Source organism: Triturus cristatus, chromosome 5_2, assembly GCF_964204655.1.
Source record: "Triturus cristatus chromosome 5_2, aTriCri1.1, whole genome shotgun sequence".
Classification (NCBI taxonomy): domain Eukaryota; kingdom Metazoa; phylum Chordata; class Amphibia; order Caudata; family Salamandridae; genus Triturus; species Triturus cristatus.
The window spans coordinates 777,336,889-777,352,685 of NC_140588.1; the positions used below are offsets into that span (position 1 = coordinate 777,336,889).

General features: G+C 52.9%; 1 protein-coding gene across 1 annotated transcript in view; it reads right to left on the bottom strand.

The window, feature by feature from the left end:
- Positions 1-15,797, bottom strand: part of FRMD7 (FERM domain containing 7) — a 669,715-nt gene that overhangs the window by 69,623 nt on the left and 584,295 nt on the right. The window lies entirely within an intron of this gene.

A 15,797-nucleotide genomic window follows, 5' to 3' on the forward strand; every position in this document is an offset into this window, starting at 1 on the left:
AGTTAATTTCATCTACTGAAACGTTTCTATAAATTGTAGTATGGTTTATAAAAACCCTTATTATCTCTCTGATAATAATTTCAAACTAAAACTGAATAGAAAATGTGCCAGCAGATGTGTGTGATGCTCATTACCATAATAATAATTATTTCTACATCTTTAAGCACATCAATGTTCACATCATTTTTTGTTGTTGTAATTCGAGATTGCAGCTCAATCCCATGTGATCCGCATATTGTCGTGCACCATTTGTTGAATGAAGCCTGCTGCATATCTCCTACAGGACGCTGGTGCTTGAATGCATCTTTGTGAAGAAGCACAATCATTTCATAGCGCTATATCTGTCGGTGAAGCAAGCACTCAATGACTGAATCTGTTTAACTGAGAAAGAAATATGTGCAGTTAGTTATTAATGCTTTCCATGGACGTTTGTGCGACACAAAGTGCTGCACGGGTGTACTTACCTTTTAATAAGCCCGTGAGTGCAAAGAAACATTGTGCGGCACTGTGTGAGTGTCCCCACTGTCCTTATTACATCTAGGCGCTGATAAGTATTAATAGTGATCACAACTGCTGCTCAAAGGCTTGTTTATTAGCAACTTTATATCAGTTATGTCAGAAACAGTCAGACTCCCCAGACACCGGAGCACCATGAGCAGTAGATACTGAGATACTGAGAGAAAAAGAGTCATTCTGAGCAGAGAATGCTGGTAGGGCCTGAGCATGGTTAACAAAAACATTGCAATGTAAGACCTTTTGTTTATCAGGATCAGCACCCCTCTAGCATATAAGGAGTATGAAGAAGCAACCGTCACACATGCCCAACGCACTCCCACCTGCCCTGCAGATTCAGCCGTAAGATGTGTCTCCTGCAAGAAGGCCAGCTGGACCCCCATACGGTCTAGAACCGCGAAGACTGACCGAATCTTTTTTGGGGTATTGAGCCCTCGCACATTCCAAGAAAGAAACCTAATAGCCGTATGCATGGTTATGTTATGTTATGTTAATTAATTTATAAAGCGCAACGGTTACCCTGAGGTGTCCTGGCGCTGTTACCAAATCCTACTAGCTAAATTACCAAGGAGTCGGGGGGCGCTAGCTGGCGCTGGACCGTCATGGCCGCACTTCAGTGAGGCTCTCGCCGGCCGGGCGAAACTAAACTTTGCAGCACTATCCTACGGGCCAGTTACAAACAATCCACCTCTACCGACAGGCAGCACAGCTTTGCGGGACCACTCGGTGCAAGTTTACAGGCAGTGGGCGACCCGGTGGCAAAGATATCGCTCGTTACAGACAGTGGGCGCGGTGCAGCGCGTGGAGCGGAACTGCGGAGCGGCGGCTCCTGACAACTCGAGCCCGGGGATTCGTTGGGCCTTGTGGGCCGAGGGCGAGACGTCGACTGTGGCTGGCGCGGCGGACGCTCTGCTGAACACCTGCGGTGAGCCTGGGCCCACCCCCTTCCGCATTGGCCCTGCCGGCGACTACCTGGGGAGACGATTGTGCTGGGGACCCAGGGGGGGACCTCGCTGTTTTGGGGTTGTGGGCGGAGTGCCTGCTGTTGCTCTGCCTGCCTGGCCTGCGCGCCCTGGAACAGACGTGCGCTCTTCTGGACCTGGTCGCCGCTGGGGAGCCGTGGACGGAGGCACCTTGTGCTGCATCGGGGTAAGGGCTGGCAACGAAGCCCCTTCTCTGGCGCTGAGAGGCGGCGGTGGACCCGACCCGACAGAGGTCTCTCTGGCTCATCGCTTGGTGCATCACCCGGGTTGGAACACTGGTGCCTGTGGCGCGGAGTGTCGCGGCCCTGTCCCTGCGGGGGCCGAGGGGGTGCTGCAGCTCCTGCGGAGGGCTGGACAAAGCACCTAGACGCCTTTCTGGGCTGAATACTCCTGGTGGCTTGAGGGGGCTGGTCGTCTGATGTGCCCCGCCGGGGCCTGGCGTTGGAGGTGCGGACTGTGGCTGGCCCCTCGAGTCGATACTTACTAAGCCGCTCCGCACATAGAAATCACCGTGCGGACTGGCGATTGGTGACCTGGGCTCTCGCCAGCGGCTAACATGGGCAAGTCGGACGCAAATCAGTCGACGCTACAATTTAACCCCCCTAAAAAGAAAACTCGCGCGCCGCCTGCGGAGGGCGGAGAGCTGGGCCCCGGTGAGGAGGAGGAGGTGGACTGGAAGACTATCCTTCTAGGCATGCAGAAGAGCCTAACCTCCATTGACGCCAAAATCGATAACATGAATACGTGCCTGGAGGCGGTGGTGCACCGGCTGGACCAGCACGGGGAGCGTCTGAAGGAGGCGGAGGTGCGAATATCGGAGCTGGAGCACGGCGCCGTGACTGGTGCAACTAAGTTGTCACAGATGGACCGGCTGCTCAAGGTCATTGCCGAAAAAAATGAAGATTTAGAGGTGCGTTCCCGACGGAACAACGTCAGCCTGATTGGCCTTGCGGAGTCCAGTGGCGGGGGCCGTATGGAGGATTTCATTGAGCGGCTGCTGATCGATAAATTTGGTCGGGACTCTTTCTCGCCGCAGTTGGTGGTAGAGCGTGCCCACCGCTCCTTGGGGCTTTGACCGGTCCCTGGGGCCCCGCCGCGACCTGTCATCATCAAATTTCTCAATTACAGGGATCGCGACGCCCTACTGCGCCTGGCCAGGGAGAAGCAACCGATCCTGCATGAAAACATCACTATTTCATTCTATCCGGACTTTACCCAGACGGTGCAAGACACCCGCCGTAAGTTTGCAGGAGTAAAGAAGAAGCTGCAACAACGGGACATTCCATGCAGTATCCCGCCAAGCTCAAGATCACTCATCATGGCAAGCCCCTTTTCTTCGGCAACCCGCCGCAGGTGGAGGACTTCCTAAAAGAACAGCCCTCTGCTGCCCCTCAGCGGCGCAGTCCTGGGACACGATCGGGCTCCCGCTCTCCGACGTCTGCTCCGGACTGATGAGTACCGCTGTTCTGGTTTCTCTACTATTTCTCTCCCCCTGCATCTGTCTTTCCTTCTTCCTTGGCATTGCCTATTCCCCCTTGCTCTTGTTTCTCCCCTTTGATCGACCTGTCCTTTGGCTGCGGAGCTGGAGTGACCGCACTCATGGGGGGGCTTGCTCTTGCCCTGGAGGGGGCTGCCTTTGCCTTTAGACCTCTCTTTCAGCTGTAGGGGATGAGCAGACATTACTATCTGGGGACCCGCATGTGCTGTCGCCTACCGTTTACGATGTACTGGTCTGGACATTGACGACATGTTTCGCCTTGGCACTCCCCCCCCTATCCCACGTAGACTCCTCACCCACTGGGGTGATGGTGCGGTGGGTGCAAAGAGGGGACTGGGGAGGGTGGGTCCGGCACACCAGTGTCTCATACCCCACTTCCACAGTTATGTTCGCTGTAAGGGATGGGAGGGGGTCTGGATTCCGGCAGGATTGGGCTGCTGCGGTGGGAGGGGGTGGGATGGGAGATGGGGGCGTTTCTAGGGGAATGGTATTTGGGGAAGGTTCCCTCCGACGAGTTGGGGAAGTCGGTTGGGCTGGGTGGGGGGGATTTGCATTTATGACAACACACATGAACATTGGCACACACACTGTTCGTTGCTCGGGCTTGAATTCTGGTACTCTCGGTATCGCGGCCAGAGAGTGGGGGCATGGTACCTTCCTAGCATGAGGCGGGCTGGACAGCGGGATGCGGAGGCTCGGCCGCAGGGCCTACCTAGCTTTATCCATTGGGGCCCCCTCGAGTAATGGTGCCGGAGGAACGAAGTGCACAGCGTGACCCGCACAGCAGGATCAATGTGTTGACGTGGAACATACGGGGGCTGGGAGACCCGCGCCAGCGTCGTCAGGTCCTGGGTTATTTAGACCGCCATCAAATACACATAGCACTACTGCAGGAAACCCATACAGACCCCCGTAGGGCACCTACATTTGCGTCAAGATGGGCGGCATATGGCCTCTTTTCTTCATACTCCACATACTCCAGGGGAACGGGCGTTCTAGTCAAAAAGCATACCCCGTTTGTGCCTCTGGGGGAAAAAATTGACACTGAGGGACGCTTCTGTGTGGTCTGGGGACGGATGGGGAATGCCACTGTTACCATTGTCTCCTCTTATGGGCCTAACGTGGATGGACCCGCACATTTCATTTCCTTGTGGGAAGTCATATTGGAGATAGGGTCCATGCACCTGATCTGGGGAGGGGATTTTAATGTTACACTCGATTCTGCCCTGGATCGCTCTAATGCAGACACCGCGCATTACCCCCGCTCACAGGCTTATATTCTTGACCTCATGGCGCACCACTCGCTGCTTGACGCGTGGCGACACATTCACCCGGATACGCGGGAGGGCACGCACTGGTCGACGTTGCATTCCACCTGGGCTCGGCTGGATTACCTGCTCCTGTCAAGGACTTTGGGGCCCTCCCTCTTGGGGGTGCAACACTTGCCTTGCACCTATTCTGATCATGCGCCCGTGCTACTTACACTGGCTAGGACTGGACTGGTTGGCGATCCGCTTCCGTGGCGCATGCAGCCCAACATCCTACTGTGTGAATTGTTTAAGTTTGAGATGGCCCAGGAGATCACGGAGTTTATAGACCGGAATCGGGGGTCGGTGGATTGCGTGGCGACGGTGTGGGAGGCCTCTAAGGCCACCATGCGGGGCGTGTGTATTTATAAGGGCTCGGGCGTGCTGCGCTCGCTCCGTGCTGCGCTGACCACCTTAGAACGGGCCCTTACAAGCCCTAGGAACTGGTCCTAATTTTATGGGTGACCCTGCGGCGCAATTAGACTACCGTACCAAACTCACCGAGTTCAAGCTCGCGGCTGAGAGAGAAGTACGTTTCCGTGGTAAGTACTTCACTGCGCGCACGTATGGCGAGGGAGAGTGACCTGGCAGGTTTTTGGCGGGCACTGTTCGCCCTCAGCGTGGTGCTAATCACATACTAGAGGTCAGGGCCCCAGACGGCACTATGCAGCGTGACACGCCTTCTATACTGTCCACCTTCGTGTCTCATTATTCCGTCCTGTATACATCCCAACGTGAAACGCCCTTGGAGATGACCGAGTACCTGTCCGAGCTTACCCTCGGATGGCTATCTGATGCCCAGAGGGAACTCCTGGCGGCTCCCATAGGGTTAGCCGAAATTAAGGAGGCCATAATGCAGACGGCGTCGGGTAAGTCACCGGGCCTGGACGGCTTCCCTGTTGAGTACTATAACATTTTCATTGACCCGCTTGCGGCGGTTCTGCGAGAGGTGTTTGAGGAGGCTAACGAGACCGGCTCACTGCCGCCCAGCATGTCGGAGACTCTCATCGTCTCTCTTCTTAAGCCAGGAAAGCCCCCGGATAGGTGTGATTCATACCGGCCTCTTTGCCTCATCAATAGTGACGTGAAGATCCTGGCCAAGGTGCTAGCGAATCGGGTCAACCTCCTGATTGGGGGGCTGATACTGCCGGACCAGGCGGGGTTTATTCCGGGCCGTTCTACCTCCCACAACTTGCGGACGCTCTTCTCGGTTTTGAATAATGCGGATCCCTCCCTTGCCCTGGTGGCGGTATTTTTGGACGCCACCAAGGCGTTCGATTCGGTCGAATGGGACTATCTCCATCTGATCCTCAAAAATATGGGTATGCCAGTGGCATTCTCTAGATGGATTCAGATTTTGTACTGCTGCCCCAAGGCCAGAATCCTTATTAATGGCCGCGTCTCTGCTCCCTTCCTAGTAACCAGGGGTACTCGACAGGGGTGCCCACTGTCGCCGCTTCTTTTCGCATTGGCGATAGAGCCCCTGGCGTCTTGCCTGCGGCAGAATTACCTCGCGGCATCCCTGAGATGCCAACGGCGGCAAATCTTACTGTCACTCTATGCGGATGATCTCACACTCTACATCAAGCACCCTCGGGATAATCTGAACCCTATACTTAGAGAGTTTGTTTGATTCGCGCTGTACTCGGGGATCCACATTAATTGGGGTAAATCCGCTGTCTTCCCTCTCACGAACGGTATTGATAGAATCCCGCTTGACTATCCACATGAGTCGTGCGATGAGGGCGTGAAGTACTTGGGAGTATGGGTCTCCAGGGACCGACAGGAGGTGCTGCGCATGAATTATGGCAGGGCGCTCGAAGCCATACGCTTGCATGTGGTCCGGTGGCTGACTCTGCCGCTGACCATGGCCGGTCGCATTTCCCTTATAAAGATGGTTATACTCCCTAAGCTGCTCTACCTCTTCCTCAATATACCGTTTCATCCGGGAGGCTACTTCTTTCGGGAATTAAGATCGGAGCTTATCCGTTTGGTGTGGGGAGGGAAGAGACCGCGGCTCAAGTGGTCTGTACTTACGCATCCATACGGGCAAGGCGGATTCGATATACCGGACTTTGAACTCTATTATAACAGCGCTCAGGCGCACTATGCGTACTATTGGTATCGGCCCTCCCCCTTCATGCCGCAAACTGCGGTGGAGCATTGGTTGGCGGATCCGGTTCCGCTTGAGGGGGCGGCCCTCGCTGAGGTGCCTTCGTCTCGCGCGGACCGCAACCCGGTACAAGCTACGGCGCATGCTTGGGGTGTTATCGCAGGCCGTCTGGGCTCGCCATTTCTCTACTCTCCATTGATGCCTCTGGTGTATCATACGGCTCTCCCACTTTTAGGAGAGGAAATGTTCTGGAGAATAAAATTAAAGATGGGGATTGCGAATTGGGGCGACCTCTTTCATGAAGGTAGATTCCGTGATCTTCCGCTCCTCTACGGGGACGCTGTCCCCACCCCCCTGGAAACTTTCGCCTTCATTCTGCTTCGCAGCGGGCTACAGAAACTGTTGCCGGCATACCCGGGTGAACCTCCCGTTCTGGAGCCGTTTCATCATATGCTCGAATCCTCTTCGCCTTCGCATATGGTCTCCTCGCTGTATCGGCGGATATATAATCGCGAGTGGGGGTGGTGCTGAGGTCCCGTGCGGGCTGGGAGGCCGAGATTGGCATAGTGTTTACGGACGACCAGTGGGAGTTCTGCTGTTCGCAGACTGAGATGATCTCCCCTAGTAGTAGGTTCCGCGTTATCCATTACAAATTCCTACATCGCCTCTACTGCACTCCAGCCCAGATGCATAGGTTTCATCTTCGCGATAATGATTGCTGGACAGGTGTCGCTCTCCTGGAGCGGATTTCTTACACCTGGCCTGGACCTGCCCAAGCATAGATGAATACTGGAGCCAGGTATACGAGGCCCTGGGGGAAATGCTGGGGTCCCCGTTGCTGCCCTCTCCTTTACAGGCCCTCTTGGGGTACACTCGAGACATACCTAAGCCAGATCGCCGTTTTGTTACTAGTGCGCTGCTGCTCGCTAAGCGCCGTATAGCATGCCGATGGGGGCGGGGCAGGCGCCCCAAGTTTAAGGAATGGCTGCGGGATTTGATTACTTGTCAGGGAAATGTTCTGTTGTATTCAGAGCTGCTCCCGCCTACGTCTCGGCCCCCCGACATCTGGGGACCCCTGACGCAGTACCTCGCAGCACACAGCGACCAGCGATCGCCTTCCACTCCCGTTGAGGGCTTACTTTCCTGCTGCCGGCCCTGGTTGGGGGGGAGGCGCTTAGTGCGGGCCTTTCGGGGACTGCATCGTTTGCTTTTGTCCTACCCATGGGGGTGAGGAGGGGATGCTGCCAGTGCAGGGGCGTAAATGATGGCTGCCTGCGATGCTACCCATTCATGACTTACCACTACATTGCCATAACGAGCCATACGGGAACGCCACTTGTCAGTATGAGGCAGTGCGACTGGATGCCTTTGGAGGTACACGGCATGTTGGAGGCAGTCACTGGGGGGGCCTGTCGGGGAGGGGAAGGGCCTATGTCGGGATGATTGGGAACCAGGGATGGCCTTGAGGGGATAGTGTTGTGTAGAAACATGTATATGGCTGGTGTATAAGATGCACTGTAGTATGCTATTGTCCTCTTGACTCTATGTAAGGGCAAGTGTGTTGCATTGTTGTTTTGTGATGCATAAATTCTAAATAAAGAGTTAAAAAAAAAAAAAAAGAAATTACCAAGGAGTCGGGCTGTGGAATGAGCAGGTTTAATGGATAAATAATCAGGTTTTTAATGCCCTTCTAAAGGACAGCAAATCTGGCAGATTTCTGAGCTGAGCCGGAAGATCGTTCCACGCCTTAGCTGCCCCAACGAAAAATCTTCGGCCTCCCCAGGAGAGCTTTTTTATCTTGGGGATAGATGCCATTTTCGCACCCAATGAACGCAGATTTCTAGTTGGTATATACCACTTTAAATGCTTTTGCAGATAGTCAGGCCCGGTCCCATGAAGAGCCTTAAAAACAGTACTCAATGTTTTGAAAAGTATCCTCTTCCTGACTGGAAGCCAGTGTAGCTTCTGAATTTCTTTGGAAATTGTTGCAAATGGTGATAAAACAGCCCCACAAGATACATACACCAATAGCCCATGATATATGGCAAGTAGTCAATGGAATCAGTTGTGACGGACCTGAATGATTTGAAAGTGGACCTAGCACAAGTCTGCCATACCCGCATGATCCCACCCCGCCCCCCCTTCCCTTTACCCCCTCCCACTTTAGCGCCCCCAACTCGTCAAAGCCATCCCATCGAACTAGCCCTCAACCACAACCAAAACAGAAGTGCATGACAACAGCGGGGTACACCCATGAGGGGCATCTGAGAGCATCTGACCTCCCAACAAGTAGGAGGTGGCTGAGCGATGGAATATTTGCACCTACCATCATCTAAATAACCACCAACAAGCCGGCAATCGGATCAGTGACATCCGAGGCTGGCCCCCTGTACAAACAAAATTGAGACACATGTAAAACACCCTCCTCCAATAGAAATATGTTATTACAGCCCATCCGGGTGCCCTACATAACACAGAATTAAGCACAGTCTCCATAGATACTTTAATCTTCGGCGCCACTTAAAGTTGGAGAGTCCCGGCGCCATCTTTTCAGGAGTTTCGCGTGCTCAAGCGCCGCCTTGGGGGTGGTGAAAATCTTGTAGTCACTATCAGAGCCGATCTTCAAGCGAGCCGGATAAAGCATGGCGTAAGGTACTCCTTCTGCTTGTAGAAACTTTTGGACAGCCCCAAACTCCTTACGTGCCGCCTGCACCGCCACTGTGAAGTCAGGGAAAAAAGTGAGCTTGTTTCCCTGGTGTTCGATCGTTCCCTTTTCCCTGGCCAGGCACAATATAGTATCTCAATCCCTATAGTTTAGCATACGCGGGAAATGATGGGGCGCGGCGGAGTCCCCGGGACTGGTCGAGCCGCGAGAGAGCGATGAGCTCGCTCGATGATAAACATGGGCGAGAGGTGCTCAGTGCCAAAGATACCAGTGATCAGATTTTCAATGTAGGTCTCCATCCTCCCCATGTTTGTGGACTCAGGCAAGCCCGTGATGCGCATGTTGTTCCTACGGGAGCGAGCTTCCAAGTCCTCATTCTTGGCTTGGATTACAGAAAGAACCTTTTCCATGTTGAGAGTTTTCCCCGCAACATCACTGAGCCCATCCTCAGCAGCGGACACCCTCTGCTCAACCTCCCCCATCCGAGCATTCTGCTTCTCTAATTGGTCCAAGCGTTTATTGACCGTCGCCATAGTGCCCTCGATGGACTGCAGGGTGCGCTGCATAGCAAGGAGAGTAGTTTCTAAGGTGGGTTAACTAGCATCCTGCGCATCCACCTCCGAGTCCAATGCCACCTTCTGCGTGGACTTCGAAGCCTTGCGGGCCTCGAACGTGAGGCGGGGCTGTGATTTATCAGCCTTGCCCATGACAACGGTGCGCGGCAGCTCTCTCAAAATGAAGATGGTTGCGGCAAAAGACCCAAACAAACCCGGACCCCAGAGACAGCAGACACGGACTGCGCAGGTCGCAGGAGCGGGTCCACCACCGCACCCAGTTGACGTGATCCAGAAGTGGAGCGCAACACGCTCCAGAGGGCTACAACCCACCGAGGGCCACCCCACCGAAGGGCTCACAACACTCCATAGCACCGAAAATACAGCGCCGAGGCCATATCGCAAAGCTGCCCTCCAGCACACCAATACTCCAAGTCACTCAGGCCTGCCTTAATACGACCCTCTGCTGTCAGGACGGCCCCGCGAGTGTAATCAGGGGAGAGGAGGAGCAGGCTCTCGGAATGTCCCATGCACAGCAATGGACCCGGCGTCGGGCCTGCGCTAGCAGCGCCTCCGGCGGGAAGGAAGCCACTTCAGGCAGGGTTGCGAAAAAAATGTTCACTCAGTAGGCCGTCGCAGGGCCGCCGCTAAGCCAAGCCAGCAGCGCCTCCGCAGTTACCCGCGCCTCCCCGCATTGCGCCACCACACACGGGCCCCGGCCACGCCTGGCACACCCCCACTCACTGCTACCCGGCCCAGGAGTCCAAGTGCCCACCTCCGCCGCTCCACACAGCCCCCCGCATCCACCACAATCCGCCACTGCACCACTAGTCCCGATCGTGCCAGCGGGGGGGCAGTAGGGCTGCCAGGCTCAAGGTCGCGCGGGCACCGCCATGTCAGCGCCGGAGAGGCACGCAGCGAAACGTTCAGCGCACAGTCAATTTCGGGGGTGTCGAGGATGGGCACAGAGCACCCTGCAACCCCAACGATAGAGCACCCACCAGTTCACCGCTAAACCAATGCGAACAGGCCCATCTCTGAACGACCCATGGCTGGGACAAAATATACAGTAGGCAGATAAGCAGTGCAGGCTCCAGTACTGTCCCCTTCGCAATGTAGAGCCAAGCGAGAGTCAGCAGCGCTTCCAGCGGGATTCACCAGGCAGGTACTCCAGCCCGCTCCCAGCGTGGGGACCGGCATCCAGAAGGCGTCCAGAAGGCTCCAGAAGCGCCGCCAGTAAGCTGAAGGCCGCACCCAGTAGGTACACCAGTCAGGGGCCGCAGGAATCCAGCACACAGCAGGACGACAGTCAGGCCGCTGTCCGCCCCGGCGCAGGGCCACCGGTAATGCAGGAAAGCCGCACTCCGCCAAGCCTCCGAGGGTAGGCCGCCAGCCGCGCCAAGCCCACTCACTGCCACCAGGTCCGGGAGCAGACACGCCAACCGCTGCTGCCTCTACCTCAGCCACTCGCCGCCTCCAGGGCCCGCACTCTGCCCCACAACGTAAGCACCTCACAGGGCACGGGGTCCGCTGCAATATAATCGAAGCAGCGGTCCACCGCCCCCACCCCAGTGTCGCTAGCACCGATCGTGCCGCCGCCGACACAGACGAGGGCAGGAGACAGTCGAATTCAAAGCCTCGCGGGTGCCGCCACGCTCCCACCGGCGAGCCACTCATCAGGATTCTCCGGCCTCAGCGAATTATAGGGCCAATTGGGGTCCTCAGATCAATGCCAGGGGGTCACAGCAGGCGGAGGCATCGTTTCACTAACCTGATGGCAGGATTGCGAGCAAATCTTGGGCGGATTGTGGCTCAGCCGGGCAGAGCCTCACACAATTGCGGCCATCTTGCCGTGTGCCCCCAAGAAGCTCTCTAGACAGGGTAGATTTTCCCACTCTTAAAGAAAACTCCAGAGGCTCCTGATGGCTTAGCCAACTTCTGGCCCATCACTTTCCATTCACCAGCAGGCTCACTGAATAAGCAGTCTATGTTCAACTCCAAGATCACATCAATGATAACCATCTCTTGCATTAATACCAGTCTGTTATGTTAAAATTATTTGTAGAGCGCGTGTTCACCAGTCGGTTTCTTGGCGCTAAATATAGGAGTAGCCTGGAGCCTGGTACAGTATTCATATGCCTGGTTAAACAACCAAGTCTTAAGAAGTCTCCTGAAGGTCTGTACAGGATCTGATGTTAAGGGGAAGGTCGTTCCAAAAATGGGTGACTAAAACCTCAAATCTATAACCGCCTAGTCTCTTCAGTTTGTAGGTCGGTGTGACCAGGAGGTTCAGGTGGGTTCAGCACAGATTGCGAGCAGGTCTATATCTCTGAATAAGGTTGGAATTGTTTTCCGGACAGGAGCCATGCAGAGATTTTAAGATGAAACACCCGATTTTTGAAAGCGTAACGTTATGTTACGGGAGCCTGTGTAGCTTCCTCACTAGAGGGGAAGTGTGTTGCCATCTGAGCTGATGGAAAATCAGTCTGGCATCCTGATTCTGCACCAACTGCAGTCATTTGGTTAAATATGCCGGAAAGCCAAAATAAAGTGAGTTTAATGTGGGAAATGACCAAAGATAAAACAGCCTGAAAAAACGCTTCCCTAGTGAGGAGTTTGCTGATTTTCCTTTTCTTCCAGAGCTGAAATAGCAGGTTGAAACTACCGTCCGAATCTGGGACTTCATGGAGAGGAAACCCCAGGACGTTTGGCGGAAGAAGATGAGGGGTGAGCCTAGCTCAATTTGCCAGAAATTGGGGCTCCAAGGGTTATGGGCACCACCAATCAAGATCAGTTTAGTTTTATATAGATTTAGCTTGAGGTGGTTACAATTCATCCAGTTGTGTATGTATAGCATAATGGTCTGAAATATTGAGAATAGAATCAGACGTGTTCTCAATGATAAAGATCAGTTGCAGATCATCTGCACAATTAAACGTGCACACATTTCTTTCTCTTAGGGACAGAATCAGAGGGAGTAAATACAGATTGAACAAGTGCGGGGATAATGAAGATCTCTGTGGCACTCCGCAAGTTAATTTAACATTAGGCACTGTCAAATGGGAGAGGCGGACAGACTGGGATCGGCCCTCCAGGAAGGACGTAATCCATCTGAGAGCCGGACCCTGAATTACTGTGTTCCTGACATGGTCCACCAGAATTACATGGTCGACCGTGTCAAAGGCCATGGATAGATCTAGAAGCACCAAGGCCTGAGTGGTACCCTCGTCGGCTTCCTTTCTTAGTTCATCTAACACGGTCAGTATTACTGCCTCAGTTGAATGAGAGGGATGAAAACTTGCTTGGTGGGAGTCAAGGAAATGATACTGTTCAATGAATGAACAGAGGCAGTTTGCCACATGAATTTTCCAATACCTTGGTCTAGAAGGGGAGCAGAGAAATGGGGCGATAGTTCAGTGGGGTAAGGGGGTCTGCCCCAGTGTTTTTGATAAGGGGAACTATAAATGCTTTTATAAAGCCTCTAGGGACACAACCCTGTATTAATGAATCATTTAAAAGAGAGAGAGCAGGGTCAGGGTTTGCAGTAAAAGCTTCTCTTAAAATATGAGGGGGCCAGCTGTCAGCAGGGGATCCAGACTTAACTCTGATCAGTAATTTCATGAAGGCTTCTCTGCTGATTGCGGGGAATTGATGCAGGGAGCGGGGGTTTCTCAAGGCCATTGGTAAAGCATCACGGAAAGGGTTAATAGGGATACTGGCTTTAATAGTAATGATTTTATCAATGAAAAAGGTATTCAAAGAGTTACAGAGTGACAGGGAGGGAGCTAATTCTAACTCTTTCAGGGTTGGAAGCTCAGTGACGATTGCAAATATTTCTTTCGATTTATTGGTGGAGTCTGCCTTAAGATAATGCTGCAGTATGGAGACCACTACCGTGCACATCGTAAACTATGCCATCCTTATCACAGACGAAGATTACCCCTGACTTCAGACATTGATGTGCCGTTCACCTGCCTTAAAAATATTTGACTATCCCACCCTCATAAACACCCTGGTGTCTTGAATGGGATTCTCCGGCAACATACTTCAATGATTCTCCTCCTACCTTTCAAACCAACAACAGTTTGTTCTCGTGGGCACTTCCAGGTCCCAGAAGATCCCTATCACCTGCAGAGTCCTCCAGTATTCCGTTCTGTCTCCTGTCATCATCAACTTCTCCATGAAGTCGCTTGGTGCTCTTTTCCCAGATAACAAAAGACATACAATTGATGGATGGAAGGTCCTAGGATGCTTGTTTCCAGTCCAGGGAGGACCTGGCTTGGCAGTTTGGGCGGGACTGTTCCCATGAGGCACAGGATCAAGACTGATTTGCATATGGCTGGGTTCAAACTGGAATCGCATGGTGAGCAAAAAAACGATGGATTAAGGCCCAGATCTCTGTACTGGGGTGAATGTATGACATTGTTCTGCATTCTGTCCATCAACTGTTGTTTTTGCCCTTTTCCCAGATAACAGCATCTAGATTCACCAAAATCCTCATGACACACAGCTTTACTAGAAGGTCTCCTCTGCTTTAGACATCCAACACCTCAAACACGATGTGAACATCATGCAGACCTGTATGCCCAGCGCCTACCTGCAACTCAACCCAACCAAGACAGAATATCTGTTATTTGCCAAGAACAGCTTTGAATCGCAACTTTCATCAAATGTCAAGTCACTTGATTCATCCTGAACACCAATCTCACCCTCACAGAACACATTGCCAAAGAAAGTAAAACCCCTTTTTTCAGAAAGTGACTTCAGGATGCTATTCAAGCCCTTGTACTCTTGCATCTGGAGGTAATGCCCTGCTCCATTCCTTCCCAGACTCCACACTGGCTCCCTTAAGAACATCCTATACGACCTTTTGATTTTACTATATATGTATGACATACTTGCTTAAAACAGCTTTCTGCCACCTCTCTTCAGTCATTGGTCTGGTGCTGTGTAATTCACATTTTGCTTCTGCCCACTTACTGCCCCCTTGCTCCCTGTGCCACTGGGTTCAAGCTAGCCTGGCAGATGAAGGGTAATACCCAGAAACCGGTCCCAGGATGCTTGTTTCCTGTCCAGGGAGGACCTGGCTTGGCAGTTCCCATGAGGCACAGGTTCAAGATTGATTTGCATATGGCTTGGTCTAAACTGGGGTGGCATGGTGAGCAAAAGAACGATGGATTTAACCCAGATCTCTTGACTGGGGGTGAATGTATTGTCGTACTTTAATATTCGGGACCGCGTAGGGGACAGGGCTCTACCCCTGTCTATCTTGGTATTAACAAACCGCAAATGGTAAATGCGGCATGTACGAGTGCTTTATATATCATTCTAGCTATGAATGCACTGTGTACACGTTATTCTGCTTCACTACGCGGGTTCCATTTTGGAAGCAGTGGCCATCTTGTCATTGCCCTCACATAGGCTATAATGGAGTAAATACGGGCCTCACAGTACATGGGCTTCTCCTCTGACTTCTCTGTGACCTGGGCAGCTGGCTCTGTTGCCCCAGGTCAAACCGGTCTCACGAGCTCCCCTTCCTCCGTCCACCTGTGATTAGCATCAGGGCTTGACCCGTCATAAAACCCTTTCATTCTATACAATCCCCCGGCTAATCTCTTCCACACCTGCTTGTTCCTGCTTTATGACTTGTTTCCCAAAACAGGAGATGCTCATGTTTATTGGGGGGTCTATTGACATCAAATGTGGGATCTGAACCTTACTGTGTAAATCATTGTGGGCTGGCCGAACTGGAATGTGGGATGGTCATCATGACTCTGCTTTTTCGTTTGTAATGTATACTTATAATGGCCATATCGTAAACCAAGGAATGTGTGCCTGGAGCATGATATTTTGTACTTAAGGAGAAGCCCGTTCCTATGATTTTCAGCAGTCTCCTGAGAACATACACGCTGTTGTACTTCTAGGATACCTGTAATTGGTCTGCAGCCAATAAACGAATCTTTGACTTCACCCAGAAGACTCTGTGTTTCTGTAGGTCTGGAACAGGGTGAACCCAGAAGTCATAGGGTGTGTGCCCCTGCACCGCTGGGTCTGAAATACCCAGTACTTCAGTTTGGCGCCCAACTCGGGACGATTTCAGCGGTACCAGTCCAAGCCAGAGGTTCGTGAGGAGCTTCGTGTGGAAATTCCGGAGGAAGGCCGCC